Source organism: Trachypithecus francoisi, unplaced genomic scaffold, assembly GCF_009764315.1.
Source record: "Trachypithecus francoisi isolate TF-2019V2 unplaced genomic scaffold, Tfra_2.0 Lachesis_group5, whole genome shotgun sequence".
NCBI lineage: Eukaryota > Metazoa > Chordata > Mammalia > Primates > Cercopithecidae > Trachypithecus > Trachypithecus francoisi.
Genome location: NW_022681470.1, coordinates 61,537,532 through 61,558,569, shown reverse-complemented (window position 1 = coordinate 61,558,569; position 21,038 = coordinate 61,537,532). Strand labels below are relative to the sequence as shown.

At 49.4% G+C, this 21,038-nt stretch overlaps 1 protein-coding gene across 1 annotated transcript in view; it reads left to right on the top strand.

Moving 5' to 3' along the window:
* Window positions 1-21,038, top strand: part of LRRN2 (leucine rich repeat neuronal 2) — a 68,188-nt gene that overhangs the window by 43,875 nt on the left and 3,275 nt on the right. The window lies entirely within an intron of this gene.

Here is a 21,038-nt window from a genome sequence, read left to right as displayed (position 1 = left end):
CACTGGCTAATACAGCCTCCAAATCTGCTCGCCTCCAAGCTGCTTTACCTGGTCTGCCACTGCACCCCTCTGCCTGCCACCTCCCCTAATACACATGTGCACTCATGTGCACAGATACACAACACACACACACACACTTACACACCTGCAGCCCTGGCTGCAGGGAGGAGGATGCATAGCTCCTGCAGCATTAGAGAGTGGATTTGGCCCTTGTTCCTACCTCACTGGGAGAAAACTGACTGAGCTATAGTAGAACCATGTGAAGGGGTGGGGGAAGACCCGTGCTTTAGTTGTTCTAGAGTTTTCCGCTTACAAACACTTTCACATGCATCATCCCGTAGGCTCCCTCACAGCCAGGTAGTTGGTGTGGTGGTGAAAAGTGAGAGCTTCAGCATCACACAGCACTGGGCTTACATTGTGGCTTCTGTTAATACATGTACTAGCTATGTGACCTTGGGTCAGTTGTGTAACTTCTCTGAGCCTCCATTTCACCATCAGTAAATGTAATATTACTCTCGTAGGGTTGTTGTGTGGATTAAAATTTTTTTAAAGCTTTGTGAAAGGCCCGACACATAGTTAGCATTTGATAAATGGTGCCTATTAAAATTCAAGGCAGATATTTTTCTCCCCATTTTATAGATGAAAAGGAACTAGGATCAGTGAGATTGTCCTATAGCTGGTGTCAACCTAAATAATGAACAGAGAGGCTCTGCAAAAGAAAAAGGTACTTATTTGGGAATAGAGCGTTGCACTGGGAATCCGCATGCCATGGTAAACTACATGTGTGTAGTTCAGGAAGGTTAAATAAGACAAAGATTTTTGAAAGAAAAGATGAGGAGGATTACATAATTGTTTTGAAATAATTATCCTTGGCTACAAAGATCAATAACAAGGGTGACACCAGTCTGAGGTTGGATAGCTGGCTGTGGACAGATGTCCTTGCAGAAATATTTTTTGTGTAAGGTTTCAATGGTCTTTGTGCAATATTATGGCTTTTGCAATCTTTTTGATAGTTTTTGTTATCAGGCATCCAAGCATGAGAACTCTCTTCATGGCCTTCCCTGGCTCTATTTGTCATGGTGGCTTTTTTTTTTTCTTTTTCTTTTTTAACCCTGGTAAGTGCTAGAGCTGTTATTAGAACTCCTGGATTTAGATCCAGATTAACTCTCTTAATGCCAAACCCTCAAATGCCGCTGTTTTCCTGGGAGACTTGGGCGGTAATGGTGTGGAACTGTGTAGTCTTGAGTTAGCCTTTTGGCTTCCCCTGCAGCCAGCTCTGTCCTCCCTATCCTGCCCCACACATCCATCCATCTGGGGCTTCTGAAGGTGTCACCTCATGGCTGCTCAGTCTCTGCCAGGTGGGGCAAGGGAGTGGAGATGGGTAGAGGAGACCCCAGAACCCCGTGGAAACTTCAGGGCCTCATGGGGTCAGAAGAGATGGTGATGGATGGAAAGCAAGCATGGGGAATGGGTAGAGAAGAGACAGGAGAGTCAAGAAAGAGGTGGAGAAGGGAGAGCAGAGCCAGGCTTTACAGTCTCCTCGGGAGGAACTGCATAGCCTGTTCCATAGACTCCACTTGCTACAGCCCCTGAACGCCCTTCCAGGAGGAGAAGTCCCACTTTCAGAAACCTGTTTCTTCTATCTGATAATAATGCATCCTTATGTTTGGTGGCCGCTATGGTCTGAATGTTTGTGTCTCCCCAAAGTTTCTATGTTGAATCTTAACCCTTCAGTGTGATGGTGTTACAAGGCAGGGCCTTCAGGCGGTGAGCTCATGAGGGTGGAGCCCACCTGAGTGGGATTAGTGTCCTTATAAAAGAGACCCCAGAGAGCTCCCTCTCCCTTCCTGCCATGTGAGGACACAGTGAGAAGATGGCCCTCCATCCGTCAACAAAGAAGCAGGCCTTCACCAGACACCAGACTTCACCATATGCCAGCTCCTTGATCTTGGACTTCCCAGCCTCCAGAACTGTGAACAATAAATTTTTGTTGTTTATAAACTACCTGGTTTATAATATTTTGTTATAGCCACCCAAATGGACTAAGACCATGGCACATCCAGCTATTTAATTTACTTTTCAAATATGATGTGATTGTGAATTTATGGTATATGAATTATATTTCAAAGCTATTGTTTATATATAATTATATAATATGTACACATATGTATGTATGTGTGGAAAATCGTAGTATGATTTGTTAAGAGCATGGATTCTTGCTTCTTACTAACTGTATGATCTTGGGCAGCAGGAGGCTTAACTTCTTTTAACCTCTGTTTTCTCATCGGCACAATGGGGATGATAATATAATAGAGTTTTATGAGGATTAAAAGAGATAGTGAATGGTAAGGGCCTGGCAGAGAGTAAGCCCTTAATGAAATTAGCTAATTTTATGGCATCTATTTTAGCTATACAAGGCATATGTTGTTACCTAAATTGTATTTATTTATTTACTTGCTTACTTTAGAGACAGTGCCATCTGTCATCCAAGCCTGGAGTGCAATGGTGCATTCTTAGCTCACTGCAGCCTCACCTCCTGGGCTCAAGCAATCTTCCTGCCTTAGCCTCTCAAGTAGCCAGGACTACAGGTGTGCACCACCACAACAGGCTAATTTAAAAAAAAAAAAAAAAAGTTGTTATAGAGACGGGATCTCACTATGTTGCCCAGGCTGGTCTTGAACTCCTGGCCTCAAGAGATCCTACCAACTCAGCCTCCCAAAGTGCTGGGATTACAGAAATGAGCCACCACGCCCGGCCATTACTCCCATTTTAGAATTGAGGAAACTGAGCCCAGGAGGATGTTCCTCTGTACATGTCTGGAGGGCAGCATATTCATCTCTGTGATCCTGTGCACAGGATTGGGCTCAATGAATCTTTGTAGAATAAAAGACGTGTCACCCCTTGCTCAGTGGAGACCTGGCACTGGAATGCACAGCTCTGGCCTCCTTAGCCTGGGTTCTCTCCATCAAGCCAGGCTGACCAGCTAAGGAGGTGGAGCGGGCCCTTATGGCCAGGAGCCTCCTGGAGGCCTGTGGCCCTCTCCAGAGCTACCCAGGGGGCCGTGCCACCACTTGCAAACAGGGGAAGAACTTCCAAAGGTGGGAGCTGAGGCTGCCCTGCCAGGGGATGGCCATCTCAGGGCAGGGTCATTCAGCAGGCTTACAGAGCCCAACAACCCTTCCCCAGCCTGGGAGCAGGAGCCTGGGGCTGGTGTCCCACTAGCCAGGCAGATAGACAGCTTCTTCGGTCTGGGATTTCACTGAAAGCCCTAAAGCCCTGAAGCCCTGCTTCACTTAGCACAGATTAGGCATCATGGGGCCCTAAAGATCTCCACATGACCTCTTGGCAAGTCTAGGATTGCTTCCTCGCTATGTACTACTTAGAAGACCTTGGGCAAGTTACTTCACCTCTGTAGGCCTCAGTTTCCTTGCCTGCAAAATAGGGGTGCCAGTAGTTCTGCCTCTAATGGTGTGGGGGAATTCAATGAAATGGTGCACAAAAGCGCAGAGTTGAGTCCTGTTGTGAACACTAAAGCAGGCCGGAGGCCTGGCCCCAGATCACCACGACAGCACTCGGGCTCTGCGAACAGTAATGCGTGAGATCAGCGCTGGTGATTATATTCCCCAGGCCTCTACCTGCAGGCCTCATGCCAAGGCCTGATGTTCAGGGTGGGGTGGGGGGGTGGGGGAGCGGGGGAGCGGGGAGGAGAGCAGGCAATCACTGTTGGGGTCCCCCTACACTCAGTGAATGCTTTCACAAAGCAGGAGGAAGACCAGAAGAAAAGCAAGGAAAGGAAAAGAAAACCCTAGCACATTTTCCTCTGTCCTCCCCCAGCTCCGCAGCTCCTGGGGGAACTGAGCTGCATAATACAATGGGATTTAATAAAATGCCTTTAACTCACAAAGTTTGTCTGCTGCCAGCTCCTTAATTAAATTGCCTAATGCTGCTTTGCGATGGCAGCACAAACTCCTGTGTTTAAAGAGCACGGTGTTGCCATGGCACTCCCCCACAGGGTGAGCGGGGTGTGGAGGAGCATACAGATGAGGCCCGGGGGTCGGGGCCTTCCCGCAGAGTCCTCTCTACCACCCTCTCAGTGACTGCCCCCAGACACACACACACACACACACAGACACACACACACACGTCACATGCTGCAGTAGGCAGACTCTGGTCTGGGAAAGGATTTAATCCTTGCTAAGAATGCTGAGCTGTGTTTTAGAACTGGGAGACTCAGGAGCATCTGCACAGAGCAGAGCTGGTCAGCTGGTCTGGCTGTGGACAGTGGGCGTCAGGCACAGGCCTTGGCACTCAGGGCAGCCCTGTGGGGCCTGGGGCAACCAAGCGTCTCCCCAAGCCGCTCCCTCTAGCTGCCAGCAGCCACCACCCTCTCCCCTGGTACACTGTACAATTACACTCGTCTGTATGTGCCCTCACTTGAGAAGGACTGGGAAGCATTGGGCTAGATCTGATTGCTTTGATGAGAAAGTAGGAATGTTCTTTCACATGTGGACGGTAGAGGAAAGAGAAGCTCATTTCCTTTATGGATTTTTCCTTCAGAAGTAATAGTTCTCAGTCCTGGCTTCACATTCAAACCATTTGGGGATTTTCCCCCCAATACTTTATTATGAAAAATTCCAACATACAGCAAAGTCAAGGGAATTTTACATTGAGCAATCATCTACCCCCCACTTAGACTCTACCATTAACCTTTTTATTAGACTTGCCTTATCACATCTCTCTCCATCTATCCATTCCTCTATCAATCCATCTTAATTTTGGTGCATTTCAAAGTAAATTACAGACATCAGTACACTTTTCCCTAAATATTTCAGTAGCAACAACTATGGGGTTCAATTTTTGCTTACAATGTTTTTTTTAAAATATAAAATTTACAAAGAAATCCTGGGAAGTTTTTTTTTTTCAAAAACACCATGTGTGGATCCTACGCCTCAGATTGATTTAATTGGTCTAGAGTGGGAGGTAGTCATCAATATATTTTATTTTATTTATTCTAAAAGACAGAGTCACCCTCTGTCTCCCAGGCTGGAATGCAGTCGTGCAATCACGGCTTACTGCAGCCTTGACCTCCTGGGCTCAAGGAATCCTCCTGTCTCAGCCTCCTGAATAGCTAGGACTACAGTCATGCACCTTGTAGCCCACTGCCCACAGAAAGACCAGTTGGCCAGCTCTGCTCTGTGCGGATGCCCCTAAGTCTTCCAGATCACTATGTTGCCCAGGCTGGTCTCAAACTCCTAGGCTCAAGCAATCCTCCTGCCTTGGCCTTCCAAAGTGTTAGGATTACAGGTATGAGCCTGGCCAGCATTCGTATATTTTAAAAGATCCCGTGTAATTCTATGGTGCAGCCAGAGTTGAAAAACAGAGATAACAGGATGCAAATCATTGTCATTTGTATGTCCATGGTCATCCTTCTTTTAGTGTGCCCTTCTGTGTGCATGTGAATCCACTTATTTTCATGTTGGCATCATTGGGGGTCTCATTATCCAATGTGTATTTCCCATTTACAGAAGCTGCGTCTGTTTCAGGTTCTGTACAGATCACAGCAATGAGGCCATACGCGTGTTCTGATGGTGATCAGGGTAGCTATGATGACCAGGATTGTGACAGTGGCTGGAGAAGAATGATGATGCTTGTGGAAGGTGTTAAGTGAGTGTGGTCATGGCAGCGAGCAGGGGATTCATACGGCAAAGATGGGGCTGGTGACATTAACAGAGATGGCCGGCTGCAGGTGGGCAGACCGTAGTGATGGTGGAGGTAAATCTCACGATGGCGTTGTGATAATGAGATGGTCATCCTGGTGATGCTCCTGCCGTTGCCTGTCCCTGTGAGGGCGATGTGCCAACAGATGCTCATTCCGTGCAGTGATACTCGTCCGGGAAGAATGTTGGTTGTTACATGGCAGGAAGGTTGGTCCTTCCATTCGGAATTCTCATTGCTGCAAGGTACAGCTCCTTCCAAAATTCTGAGACCACCTGAGAACATTCTACCCCATTCTACCCTTGCAGCTAAGGAAGAGGCTCAGCACAGCAGCAGCAGCTCCTTGCTCAGCTGCCCTTTTCCACTGCACTTTAAGACAGAGCTCTGGTGTTAAGTACGAGTGGGTCATTAGGAACATTTATTTAAGATGAACAGTTCTGGGAGCCAGCTGGACTTGGGATGCCAGCCATCTCGTGATCGATAGAGATTCTATTTGCTGCCTGCATGGTTTCCTGTTCCCTTCATGCCTGGTACACTCAAGAGAGAACTGGACAACTGCTGTGGTTCTCTCTCCCTTAACCCCTGCAGCAAGGAGCAGAGGTGAGCAAAGCCCCAGAGTAGTCCTGACCTCTCTCCATGAGCTGGGATGACACCCTCTCTGAATTGTAGTGGGTTGCGGAGAGAGGCTTAAGGATGAGAACAAGGTTGGGGCTGCCAAGACACATTACATTTAAAATATTTATATATTAATATTTACTTATATGTAAATATATATAAGCCCAGAGAATAATGCTGGAAAATACCTTTAAAATAATATTGTTCAACGCTTTTATTTTACAGATGAGAAAACTAGGGTTCAGTAGTCAGCAAATCAGATCATTGTTGAGAACAACAAAAACATCTTTTATGCATATATCTCTAACAAAACAGAGTGAACTCACACCTGTGATCTGATCGGATCTTTAGAATGGTCCTGTGAGTAGGCAGGAAACTTCCTGCCCACCTGACCAGTGGCTCCTGAATCCCTTCCCAGATTTTTCCCACTATGCAGTGAGCCTAGGTCCATCTGTATAGTACTTCTCAGTTCACCATGCGTATTTCACACTCATATTTTCATTTTAGCTGTACATCTCTGTGAAAAAGAGATGGTACTAGTCTTATTCCCATTTTTCCGTAGAGAAAACTGAGGCTCATAAAGCATCTTGCCCAAACTTGCACAGTTAGAAAACAGCAGAGTGGGAACTAGAACTCAGGATGCCTATGTTACTGGGATGGCTTAAAACAACATAAATGTATTGTCTTGCAGATTTGGAGGCTGGAAGTTCAAAGTCAAGGTGTCAGCAGGACCATCCTCGCTCTGAAACCTGTAGAGGAGGATTCTTTCTTGCCTCTTCCTGCTTTCTGGTGGTGGCCATCAATTGGTGGTGTTCCTTGGCTCACAGCTGCAGCACTTCCATCTGTCACCATGGCACATGGCACCTTCCTGTGTCTGCCTCTGTCTTCACATGGCTTTTTTTATTTCTTATAAGGATACCAGTCATACTGAATTAGGGCCGTCCACAATAGCCTCATCATCAGGTGATTACATCTTCAGACACTATTTCCAAATAAGGTCATGTTTACAGGTACTGGGGGTTAGGACTTCAGTATATCTTTCTGAGGAACACACTTCAACCCATAACAGTCCCTGACTTCCAAGCCAAGGGCCTTTTACCACATGCTGTTTGCACAGTGGGCTCCATCCCATTCGTTTTCTCCTCCACGTCTTCTATTCCCAAGGACCAGGTGCTTCCCTCCCCTGCAATTCAGGATGTAGGGCTGGCTGAGAGCACTTTTCATTTTCTGCTCTTCCCAAATTATTACAAGCTACTAAAGTAAAACCATGAAATATTGGTGGGCTTTTTGTCTTTTTTATTCCCAGACAGTAAAAATCATTAAGGCTTGCTCTTAATTAGTTTAATTTCAAAGCTTCTAAATATTGATTTAACCTACACTCTTTTGTACTTGCCGCAGTCATTGAATTATGCCTGTTATTGATCACAGATGGAAGCATTTCCTTCCACAGGCTTGGAGGCCCTGGGAGCCGCTGCTCCCACAGCGGGTGCACTGGGCTCAGAAGGCATGGATGGGTGTGGAGGAGACGAAGCTTCTGCCAGATTGGAAAGGGCCTTCTCTTGAAGAAGGGCTGCTGAGCTTAGGCCAGGGGCCAGTTTCTTTCTCTTGGCTTGGCCCAGGCCCAACGGAGCTTGAATAAGTCAACTGGAAATCTCCTCATTCTATTCCAGGCTTGAGGAAGTGGAAGGAGAGCTGGGCCATGGGGGCTGGAGGAGGGTGATGTGGGGTTGGGGTTTAGAGCACAGGTGTTAGGGCCAGCCAGAAGCAAGTTTGAGTCCTGGCTTTACCAGCTGAATGTTCTGGGCTGGGTACCTTCCCTCTCACATCTGAGAAGTGGGGCTGGTAATTTCCACATCATAGTGTTACTGTGAGCGTTCAACACAATCCCTCTGGTGAGGCATCTAGCCCAAGGCCTGGCTACTAACCAGAGCTCAGTCAATGACTACCATTAACATCATTGCCCTCTCACTGGAAAAATAAAGACTGGACTTGGAAGCATACTGTATCTTCTAGCCTCAGCCTCGTTACTTGTTTAGGTGTGAACTCAGACAAGTCACTTATCTTCTTTCCACTAAAATGAGGATAATGGCCCCTTTGACTTCAGAGGGCTACCGTGAATCACATACATCGTAGTCCGTTTGTGCTGCTCTAACAGAATACCACAGAATGGGTAATTCATAAAGAACAGAAATTTATTTCTTACAGTCCTGAAGGCTGGGAAGTCCAAGACAAGGTGCCAGCATCTGGTGAGGCTACTCTCTGCTTTCAAGATGGTGCCTCAAATGCGGCGTCCTCATATGGCAGAAGGTAGACAGACAAAAAAAAAATTCTCTCTGTCAAGCCTTTTAATAATAGTAATTTATTTCTTCATGACGTAAACACATCCCAAAAGGCCCCACCTCCCAACACTGTTGCACTGGGGAATAAGTTTCCAGTACGTGGATTTTGATGGATTTTGTGGGATATATTCAGACCATAGCAACATAGGATTGTGAATACAGAAAATTTTTTTTTTTTTTTGAGACAGAGTCTCACACTGTCACCCACGTTGGAATGCAGTGGCACGATCTCAGCTCACTGCAACCTCCACCCCCCGGGTTCAAGTGATTCTCTTGCCTTAGCCTCCTGAGAAGCTGGGATTACAGGTGCATGCCACCAGGCCCCCTAATTTTTGTATTTTTAGTAGAGTCGGGGTTTCACCTTGTTGCCAGGCTGGTCTCAAACTCCTAACCTCAAGTGATCTGCCCACCTTGGCCTCCCAAGGTGCTGGGATTATAGGTGTGAGCCACCACACCCGGCCAATATGGAATAATTTTCACTGCAAGGTGCATTTGATCTGAACGACCTATTATTATTGATGGCTATTGTAGCTATTGCCTTTTGTTTGTTTGGGTTTTAATTTGCTTTTATTGTTAGAGACAGGGTCTTGCTCTGTTGCCCAGGCTGTAGTACAGTTGTGTAGTCATAGCTCACTGCAACCTTGAACTCCTGAGCTCAAGCGATCCTCTCACCCCAGCCTCCCCGGGAGCTAGAACTACGGGTATGAGCCACCACCCCCACATAGGTGTTTTGTGTGTGTGTGTGTGTGTGTGTTTTGTTTTTTTTGGAAGAGACAGGGTTTCACTGTGTTGGCCACGCTGGTCTCAAATTCCTGGACTCAAATGAGCCTCCCTTGGCCTCCCAAAGCACTGAGATCACAGGCGTGAGCCCCTGTACCCAGCTGGTTACTGCCTTATATGCCTCCTTTGGTTGGCCTCTGCCTGGCTATTGTGTCCAGACCATTCTGCCGCTGGCGTGCTGCTCCGCCATCTTCATCACATCACCCACACTCTCAGGCCCCAAGGGGAGCCACTCACTGCTTGGAACTCACTTCATATGTTTGAATCTCGGGACCTTTGCTCCTAGTGCCTCCTGTCTGTGCATTACTGGCCTGTGGATTCCAGCAACACTACCCCTGTGGGTTTTCCAATGGCTTTATTGAAGTATAATTTGCATACTATCAAATTCAGCCATTTTTAGTGTACAGTGATTTTTAGTAAATTCCTCTGAATGTTTGTCTAACTTCCTATACAAGGTAGAATCAGGCCATCTCCCCTAGCTTATGCCCTGCTGCCCTTGCTGTGTGACAACTTTTATCATCCTCTAGTAGACTGGTTTGGTTTTCTTTTTAACCTGTGAATCCCCATCTGCCCTCCCCCATAACTTTGTATTTGCAGCCCTCACATACTTACAGTGCCTGAGATAAGGTCAGGGCTCTATTTCATGCTCAATGGATAAGAGTTCCCTTGTGGCCAGGACAGAGGAGGTGAGGGAAGTCTTGAATACCCAACCTAATCTGTCAGGGTATAAGCAGCTCATCATATACACACACACACACATATATATATATATTAGATTGAACACTCTAGGTGTCACTCTTCTTGGCTTGTAGAATTCTAATCTGAGCTGGAGAGGAGGTTAGAGATTAGCTAGCCAGCAATCCTCAAACTTCAGCGTACATCAGAACCACCTGCAGCGCTTGTTCAAACACAGGTGACTAGGGCCCACCCTCAGGGTTTCTGATTCTGGAGGTCTTGGGTGGACCAAGGAACCCGCATTTCTAGCAAGTTTCCAGGTGATGTGAATTCTACTGGTCCATGGACTACAGTATGAGAACCACTGCTCTAGCCCAACCCCTCATTTTGCAGATGAGAAACCCAAGGCCTAGAGAAGGAAGAAAACACCACCCAAAGTCTGTCCCTAAGCTGGGAGTAGAGCCAGCCCTGTCCCATCCTGCGTCTACCAGCTCTGCTTCCCCCATCTGGCTTTGGAGATGAGTGAGGAGTGGAAGGCAGGAAGCAGTCTCTGAGAAACACTGTCCACTGGCCTGCCCTGGCAAGGCAGGGTGCAGAGGGACTGCCCAGGGAGAGGTCTGTGGCACTGAGGAGGGGCACAGGATAAGGCCTGGGAGAGGGAATGGCCAGGGCATTGGAGGAGGTGGCCAGGATGGCAAGCCATTGTCTTGCGGTTAGTGGGAAGGAAAGACAAACCCGCCACGGGGCCTCAGCTGCAGCCATTTATCTCCAGGCTTCCTGGACAGCTGACAGAGGGAGCAGGCAGCGCCCCCGAGACCAGGACTCCTTCCACGGCTTGATTTATCTAGACCTTCATCTGGCAAACCTGCTGATGAAATGAGTCTCCTTTTCTCTCCGCCTCATCAATTTTCATTCTGATTTCATTTTCCTTTTCCGTTAGAAGGGGCTTGGCCTTTGTCTGTGTTTAACTGGGCTGCTCCCCATTCTCTGCCTCCCTTTCTCCTCAGCCACCAGAGCCCAGCCCCTCTGACCAGGCCTCACTCACCCCCACCCGACCCTGCCCTGAGGGTCCTTTCCTCAGTACCACTGACACTTGGAGGCAGGAAACCCACCTCCTTAGCTAAGGCCTTATTCACCTCGAAAGCAGTGGTGCTTCCCTATATTCATCCAGGGCCATAAAGCCACTGTCCCTGTTCTCAAGCAGCTTGCAGTCTGAGAGAGAGAAGATGAGCGTCATATTTGATGTGAATTTTTTTTATTTCAACTTTTATTTTATGTACAGGGGGATCCATGTGCAGATATGTTACTCAGGAATATTGCATGATGCTGGGGTTTGGAGTATGGCTCCTGTCACCCTGGTAGTGAGCATATACCTGATACGTAGGTTTTTAAACCCCCCCACACACGCTGTAGTAGTCCACAGTGTCTGCTGGTCCTATATTTATGTCCATATGTGCTCAATACTTAACTCCCACTTATAAATGAGAAGATGTGGTATTTGATTTTCTGTTCCTGCGTGAATTTGCTTAGGACAATGGCCTCCAGCTCCACCTACACTGCTGCAAAGGCCATGTTCTTTTGATGCCTGTGTAGTATTCCATGGTGCATATATTAGTTTGTTTTCACACTGCTGATAAAGACATACCTGAAACTGGGAAGAAAAAGAGGTTTAATTGGACTTATAGTTCCACATGACTGGGGAGGCCTCAGAATCATGGCAGGAGGTGAAAGGCACTTCTTACATGGCAGCGGCAAGAGAAAATGAGGAAGATGCAAAAGCAGAAACCCCTGATAAAACCATCAGATCTTGTGACACTTATTCACTACCATGAGAACATTATGGGGGAAACTGCCCCCATGATTCAGATTATCTCCCACAGGTCCCTCCCACAACACGTGGGAATTATGGGAGTACAATTCAAGAGGAGATTTGGGTGGGCACACAGCCAAATCATATCAGTGTATATAGAGCACATTTTCTTTGCGGATGTGGATTCTTGAGGGTGGAGGAAGGAGCAAGGGACTGATTATTTTGAGTTGGTGGTAAAGCCTGGTCATCAGGGAAGACCACACAGGGGTACAGCATAAATTGTGACTTCAGAGATGGAAAGGAATTCCCCAGATACGCAGGTGAGGAAGGGGACTTGTGGGCAAGGTCCCTGCATGTGCGAAGGCATGGGACAGGAGAGACTCTCGCTTGTATTGCTCTTGAGTCTTCCTTCCCCTTCCCCCGCTGCCCTTGCCTCTGTTCCAGGGATCCACTGGGGCTAAAGGGATGTCTTGGGGCCCAGACTGCTGGAGGAGCCATGCTGCAGGGTCTGTTCAGCACCCCGACCTGACTCCTGATGCAGAGAGGTGGAGAAGCTCATGGGTCAGCACTGGGCTTGGCTGCCCATCTGAGGCTTGCAACTGTGGCCGGTGTGGAACATCTATGGGAGGCCATCAGCTGGGACATTTAGAATTCTTCTGGTAGGGGAGGGGCACTCTTGACCCTTCTGGAGAGCACGTGGGGAAGCAGAGAAGCTGCTCCCCTAAGCCAGGAGGAGCTGGTGCTGAGTTGTTTATTGGGTGAGCGTTGTGTCCAACACCAGTGATCTTTAAATAAACTGAGTCCTAGAGCCATCCTGAAGACTAGAACTAGGATCCCGGTTGGAGACTGCAGGGAGTGCTTATAGTTGACATCAGACAGGGCAGCTCTGTTAGGAAGGAGTGTCACCTGCATGGGGAAGGTTCCAAGGAAGAGGCTGCCCACCTTAAGAGACTGCGTACCCAGATAGGCCAGCCTGATGCTGGCCTAGTACAAAGGTGGTCTCGAAGCCCTGCCAGGGAAATGTGCCTCTAAGAAATCAAAGTGGATAAAAAGGGCAGGAAACTCTAATGAGCACCAGGCACTCTCTAGACGTCTTTTTCAGATTCCCCCTCACTATGAGGCAGGTCTGTCTCCATCTTGCAGATGAGAATCTCAGTGAGGAGGTTCAGGATCACACAGCCAGCACAGGACTCTGGTGCCGCACTGTCTCTAAAGCCCGCCATTCAGCCACTCGCCTACGCTCTCAGAGAGGTCAGTGGAACCTGCGGGATTTCTGGTAGGGGAGCCCGAAAGAGCTTCAAAGGGGGAAGACTGTCATAGGAGCATGGCAAATCCGGAGGCAAGAACTTGAGTCAGAGAAGAATGCCCTCTTCACCCAGGGGCCAGTGACCAAGGAAGGGCTAAAGAGGCCATGCCTGTAGTGACCCGGGTATTGCCCAGGGAAGACAGGCTCTGGGATGACGCTTGTCTCTTTCCTGTCAGGAAGGAAGGAGGCAGAGGGTCTGAGCCCAGACACTGCCCACCCCATAGGCAATGGAGCCACCTGAGCTCTGAGACAGCCAGCACCCTCCCCACTTGCCTTGCCTGCCTTGCCTCTATCTTCTTCCCTCCCTCCCTCTTTCTTTCCTTCTCCTGATATTCTCTGAGCTACCACTGTGTCCAGACTGTTGGAAGAACTGGCAACTTGGAGTACAGTTCCTGCTTCAGAGGAGCTCACAGTCTGGTCGGGGAGACAGCCAGCCAGCCAGTTTAGGATGGAGGCACACTAGGGCATCATGGGAGCCCAGGAGATGGGTGTAGAGGGTCAGAAAAGTTTCCTCTGAGGATCAGCAAAAGCCTGGCAGCAAGTGGCAGTGAGATGCAGCCTAGAGCTGCCTCCGTGCCCTCAGCAGGCTGGCTCGGCTCCCCTGCAACCTTTTCTGGTGCAGTGCACGCAGACAGCAATGACTCTGTGCTACCTACTGGCACCTTCCACTCCTAATTAAGAAATAACGAGGCAGGCTGCCTTCCAGGCAGCAGAGCTCTAACACTCTCTGCTTGGGCCAGCCAGGAGACCTGGGAAGACAGAGATTCCTGCCTGGGGACAGTCCCTCCCCTCCCAGGCCCAACAAGGGGGTTTTCTGGAACACTGACCCCTCTCATACCAGAAAGGAGGGGAGGGCAAGTATGAAAAAAGAAGCCTCACCTTTGCCCAGCAGATGCCCTCCAGTCCCTTCCCACCATGACAGCCCTGGAGGTCAGGTGAGCGCTGGCACCGAAATCATGGAACTGGCAAGGGCTGGTGATGGGGTTCGGATCCTGGCTCCTCTACACGCTCACTGTGGGACCTCAGTCCGGCCCCTTAGCTTTGTGGAGCTTAGGTTTCTCATCTGAAAATTATGTCCCTCGCAGAAGGATGGGATGAGGAATATAAAGTGGCTAGCAAATAGAAGTCCTGGTACATGGAAGACACTCAGGAATGCCACATCTTTCCTCTGAGACTTTGCTTTCTGTTAGCATCCCAGTGGTGTCAACTAGAGTTGAAGGGACTCATTTTCCCAAAAGAGAGATTCTCAGAGTAATGGTTTTCAAGCTTGTATAGCTACAGCCAAAGGCAAAAAAAAAAAAAAGAAAGAAAAAGCCTTGTATCATGTCCCAGTGCACAAATGTGTGTGTATAAAATAGCAGGGGGAGCATCTCAAAACAATGCTTAGTCTGGCTGCATACAATGCAGTCTGATATTCTCTATCATTTTTTTAATGTAGATCGTGACCCATGTTAAATTGTTTTCATGACCTACTAATGGGTTGTGATTCACAGTTCCCGGCAGAGTACCCCTCAGTCCTGCAAGGGAAAGTGCATGACACTAGGCTCTAGGGACACAGAAATCCATAACAAACCATCCTTTCCTCAAGAAGCTCTCAGCCTGGTTAGGAAGACAGACTCACAGCCTAACAGTGAGGAAGCTGCCACTGTGGTTTGTTCAGAGAGTCTCGGGGGCAGCTGTGGGAGGAACCACTCTTCTCTAAGGGAAAGCGTCACAGGGGAGGTGGCATTTGGGATGGGTTTTCACAGCTGAAGAGAAGTTGAAGAGTTGAAGTTGGGGAAGGGCGTGGCAAGCAGAGTGAGAGGCCCGAGGTGTGGAAGGAAAAATAGCCAGAGTGCGGCATGTCTGGGAATGAGAGGCAGTGAGGGGAAGTGTGGCTCACTCAGGTGAGCAGGAGAGCCTGAAAGAGGCCACCGTACGGGACAAGGCCAGAAATGAAAAGAGAAGGTTAAGTGTGAGCATTTTGGTGAGGGGTGTGAGGTGGGAGAGGGCAGATGAAGAGGATGGGCATTTCCAGCCTTTGGTGGATGATGGTGCTGATGGCAATGGGAACAATGCAGCACAGCTAGATGGTGGGAGGAGATGTTGTGTTTAGGACAAGAGAATGGGAGGAGCCTCTGAGACTGCCAAGTAGAGTGGCCCAGGGGATGGATGGTTAGGAGTGCAGGTCTGGGCCCCTCCTTCCTGGCCACTCCCAATCCATCCTCTTGCCTAGTGTCCCGGAACTCTGTGATGAGAAGGCCTAGGGGGCACGGGGCCCAGGAGGTCACCCACATCATCCTCCCTCAAGGTAGCATGGCACTCCCAGGCCCAGGCCATGAGGATGCTGCCCAGAGCTAAGCCCCAAAGCTGAGAGCAATTTTTAGATATGGGAACTCTAGAAAGAGAGAGAAGAATCAGCCTCTCTTCCTAGAGATCACAGCTTAAACATGAGACTGAGAAGCTATAGCCCATTTTGAAGTAGGAGGAGGAATGAAGTGGATTTAAAGTTCCTTAATGCCAGAGTAACCTAATTCCAAAGACCCTGGTTCCAACTTGTCGTGGAAAAGGAAGGGGAATTCTGGGTTTTCAAGATGAAACTGCTTGGTGGCGACAGAAGTTGGGATAGTGGTTAGCTCCAGGTGGGGGCTGGATATTGACTGGGAAGGGGCGCGTACCTAGGAAGCTTCTGGATTGCTCGGAATGTGTATGTCTTGATTTGGGTGGTGGTTGTACTTGTACCTATGCATGTTGGGATCAGGGACATTTATGTACTCTCCTGTACATATGTTATGCCTCAACAATATTTTTTAAAGTTTATTACAAAAGTTGAGAAGTGAGAAGTATTAGGTATTAGTATTAAAAGTAATGGCCAAAACCGCAATTACTTTTGCACCAACCCAATGCATGGTAAGATGAAAGGAGAGGCCACAATGCTGGGAAGCAATGGAGGGAACTAACAAGCACTTCGTGCACCTTACATCCCGTACTCCTCACAGCAGTTCCAGAAGGGATGCAGGCATTATCCCCATTTCCCAGCTCGGGGATTTGGGGCTCGAAAGATTAAGTACTTTGCCCAAGGTCACACAGTGAGCAGCAGAGCCAGGCTCACGCCCCACCACTCCTTCTTCACATAAGTTATTTATGGAATTAGACTCTGGAAGAGCAGATAAACGCTGAGGCTGAGGTCTCCTCCAGCTCTGAGGTTTCCTCCAGCTCCGAGGTTCTGGTTATGTGTGATTAAATGGGAAGTGGGAGTGAGGGGCCAGGCTCACCTCCCAGGAGGAGCTGGAGGCCAGGTATGCAGATGGAGGACTGGCCTTCCTCACCCTCAGCATCCCTCCCACCCAGCGCTTATCTGCTGGTGAGGAGGCTGGAGTTTATCAACGCTACACTCAATTATACCGCCCATCTGTCTCCGCAGCTTTGTGGGGAGAGGGATGTCCTGGCACTGAAGCAGCCAAGGCCAGGCAATCGATCACTGCCTGCCACCCTCCCTCCAGACCCTCAGCTCCCAGGGGGCTGGGCAGGGTACCGCCAGGGAGAGGAGGGAGGAGGAGAGGAGAGGAGACTCTGTGTCCACCAATACCAGTCAGGAGCACTGGGGCTGTGCTGGGGCCGGGGCCTGAGAAGCAGGGAAGGGAGAAAGCACCGACAGCATCTCCAAAACTCTTCCTTCAGACCTTTGCCAAAGGTCTTAGTTTAATCCAGAGTGTAGCGGATTAATTCCACAGTTTCTGCTAAATCCACAGAAACAGCCTGGAGGACATAGGCCTGACAGGGTTTGCAGCACCAGCCCTTCCAAGAGAGAAACTTGCCCTTGGAGTGGGCAACCAACCCTGCTTCTTGGAATACAGCTCTTGGGCTTTTGTCTCCTGTCACTGAAGCCCACAGCTGGCCAGCAGTCACTGCGCAAAAAGCAGCCCACAGCCCCCATTCAGAAGGCAGGCTGAGGTCTGTGTGCAGCAGCTGGCTCTGTTTGTCCCTGTGGTTCCAGGCCCAGCCACACACACACAGGAACAGTGTCCTTCCCCACATTGTCCCCCAAGGGGGTCGTTCTGGGCAGGAGTCAAGGACCAGGAGCTGAGGGGCCCAGCAGGGGGCAGGTGGGGTGGAGGACCTGAGGACCCAGGTTTTCTCTGAAGGGATTTGCAACTGAGGCAGCCTTGCCCTCTGCTCCTGTAAAACAGGCGCTGATCCGCGTTGGCTGGGCTGGTGAGGCAGGCTGTAGAGTCAAAGACCCCCGGGTTTGAATCCTGACCCCACTGCATAGAAGCTGTGCAACCTCTGATGAATCACTTAATGTTTCTCTCAGTTGCCTCACTGGCAAAATGGGGCTAAATAATCCCTTCTTGCCTACACACAGGGTTGTTGGGGGGATTAAATGCAATGCGTGTTCTCTATGCATTTCACTATAGCCACTCTCAAGCACCCGCTACATGCTCAATCCTACACTTGGTGCTCTGAGGACACAAAAAGCATGTAAGATATGCCCCCTGCCTCAGGCCGCTTGGAATCCAGTTGGGGAAAGTATACACGTGACAGTCTGAACTCCTGATCACCCCTGGAGATTACAGATGAAAGACAACTAGCTTTCTCTGCAGCTCCCCGATAGAAACTGCTAATCAGCCTGCATGAGCGGGCCATGTGCAAGGCAGCCTTAGATGGTGATGGCAGGTGAGTGGGCAGCTCTGAGCTGCATCCCGGAAAGGGCTGCATGCTCAGCAGTGAGGGGGTGGACTTGCCTGGGCCTTTGCCAAGCCTTGGGGTCAGAGGTGCCGTGTGAGCGTGAGTCTTCAAGTCACTGCCTCAGGATCCTAAGGCCCAGCCCCAGGCTCCTAGCCCAGGAGCCACAACCTCTGCCTCCTCCACCCAGCCCAACCAGGGGAGGGAAGGAAGGGGCAGCAGTCTCAGGTGGAGGGGAAAGGCAAGTGCCTGGAGGGTTTCAATTAAGTTTTAAATGGTTCCTTGATTCCCTCAGTGCAGTTGAGCACTGACTCAGCGCTTAGAACCAAGTGTTGATGAAGAAGGGAAACTGGACTCAGGTAGGGTCTAAAAGTCAGGGAGATGCTGGGGCCCAGCTGAAGACCCCTCTCCACCTCCTCCAGCCCTCACCCTTCTCTCCACTTGGGAAATGTCTTGGGCTCTCCTAGTTGTTTTGTGTTTTTGAACCTGCCTCCCCAATTAGCATGGCACTTGCTAACTTATTGAGCCCTAGGAGCCAACTTCTACTGTCCCCTAAGAAGTCCTATAGCTGGAGAACCTCCTAACCCTGAGGGATGAGTTGGAGCTGGAAGGGAGCTAACATTTGTCCAGTTCTTTCTGTGTGCAACACGCTCATTTAATTCCAGTGACAATCTCATGTAATACAGAAGGAAATGGTTGCTCAGAGCAGTCAAGTAGTTTTGCCTCAGGTGCTTGGGTAGTGAGTGGTAGGGCCGAGATTTGGGTCCTGATCTATTTGCTGATGGGTCTGCTCTCTCACAGCAGGTCTAGATGGCAGTCAGTGGTCTCTGGTATGTAAGTGTGGCACGACTACTGGCCATAGATCCAGTTCCACAACAGGGACCTCTCGGAGACTCAGCTTGTTCCCTCCTTCCTTTCCACCCACATAGAACACCACAAAATTCCCTCCCCACTTCCTGACCCCCATACACTGGCTTGGGTAGCTGGGTTCCCCTTGGACATGTATGCAGGCATGCATGCATGTGTGCACATGTGTTTGTTTACCTTGAGTTTTACGTGTCAGTGCACACACACCCCTACGCAAAACCTCTATGCCTTTTAAGTCACGGTGGTTTTTCCCACCTTCAGAAATAGCTGCAGAGGAAAGTGGGAAGTAGTCAAATGTAAATAGGCTTGCTGTGTTCCTGCTCAGGGAAGGGGACCCTGCCTCCAACTGCTCCCCTCCCAAGCCCTAGCATCCTGGAAGCAGGATGAGATAGGCGAAGAACCCCTCTGGCCCACTGAGAGGCACCTGCCTGGATAGTGGCAGGAGACATAGTTCCAAGCTTTTTGCAGCTGCCTGGTAAGGAGTCATCACCCCAGGGGACAAGAACAGGCACACGGCCTGCAACCTTGGCAGTCAGTACATCCCAGACCCTCCAGAGGCCCAGGGCAGAGTCAGACCAGACAGACCTGGGAGCACAGATGTGAAGTGTAAACGGCACACAGCCCCCTGGACTTGGGTTGATTCTTGTATCTTGCTGCTCGCCAGCTATGTGACTTGAGCCAAGTTCTTTAACCTCTTCAGGACCTCAGTCTCTTAATCTGCAAACTGGAGGTATCTGCAAACTGGAGTGCTTATCTCATATACCTGTTATGAGGGTCATGTGAAAAAAGACATTCAGAGTCTTTGAAGAGCCCTGAGCAGTGGTGGGTGCTCAGTAAGTGTTTGTGCATTTCCTTGACACTTGTAGCTAAAAACTTACCTGGAATCAGATTCCCACTCAGGAGTCAGAACAGGCTCAAGAAGGCAACACAGTCTGGCCCCTTTTTGGTTTCCATCTTTGGTTCTAGGCCAAGGCTATACTTGCCTCCATGGCCCTGGGATCTAAGAGAGAAACTGGATAGGTTCCTTACACTCAGGATGGAGGAAACAGCAGTGGCTTGGATTCTCGATTGGAGGGGTGATGTCCAGTCTCCTGGGGAAAGGAGCTCTGGAGTCACAGAGATTGATTCATACAATCAACACACACTGGGCACCCATCCTGTACTACAGGCACAAGAGGCAAGACAGGTCTCCAGTTAGAGGTGTTTTCCCATGGTGTGGTGAGAACTGTGACAGTAGGAAGCGTGAGTACTTTAAGAGCATAAAGCCAGCCCCTTAGCCAGGTGGGGAGGTTTTGGAGAAGCTTTCTGCAGGTGGTGACTGAAGTTAAAGTTGAGCGTTGAAGAACAAGTAGGAGTTGTCTGGAAGACAATGAGGAGGAGACATCAGAAGGGTGGCATGTCACGGTAACCTCAGGTTTGTGTGCAGCGGGTAAGTGGGGTGGGTGACAAGAGAAGCCAGGTGATGGGGCCGGGTCACAGAAGGCCTTACCTGCACAGCTGAGGAGCTCAGACCCAGGCTTCTTAACTCCACTACCTCCTCCTGGGCAACTCTGCCAGGCTGTTGGGAAAGGAGAAAACCTCCTGCCTCCAGGGTGAGGAAGTTGGCAAACACCAAAGCAGTATCCCCACCCGGAAGATCCTAGGCAGCAGAACACCCCAGCCTGCCTGGATGTGGATCAGGTCTGCGCTGCCTTTTACCTCTAGAGTCCTGGGGAGCCCATCCCAGATTGTAGAAGCTGTTGTACTTATTTCCACCAGTCCTCACCCACCTCCTGCTTACACTGCCAGAGGAATTTCTGGAAACTTATCATTTTATCTTCCATTTACCCAGTGAGCCAAGGAGGCTGGGAGGAAAGAGGTAAGAAAGGTTAGAGAACCTACCTCACATCTCTCTGGGCTTAGAAGGACTCTGAAGATAACAATAATTTCAGCCCATCCACTCTCCTTCCCTCCCAAACACACACGTGCATGTGCACACACACACACACACACACCTTCCTCTCCTTCACTGAAGACTCACAGTCACTGACTCTGTGAGCAGGTCATAGAAAAGGACACTAAAGCCTTAAGGACAGTCCTGGCCATGACCTCTGCAGCTCTTTTGGCTTGTTGAGTCAAAAAACATGGGAGGGGCCAGGCGCAGTGACTCACACCTGTAATCCCAGCACTTTGGGAGACTGAGGTGGGCAGATCACTTGAGGTCAGGAGTTCGAGACCAGCCTAGCCAACATGGAGAAACCCCGTCTCTACTAAAAATACAAAAGTT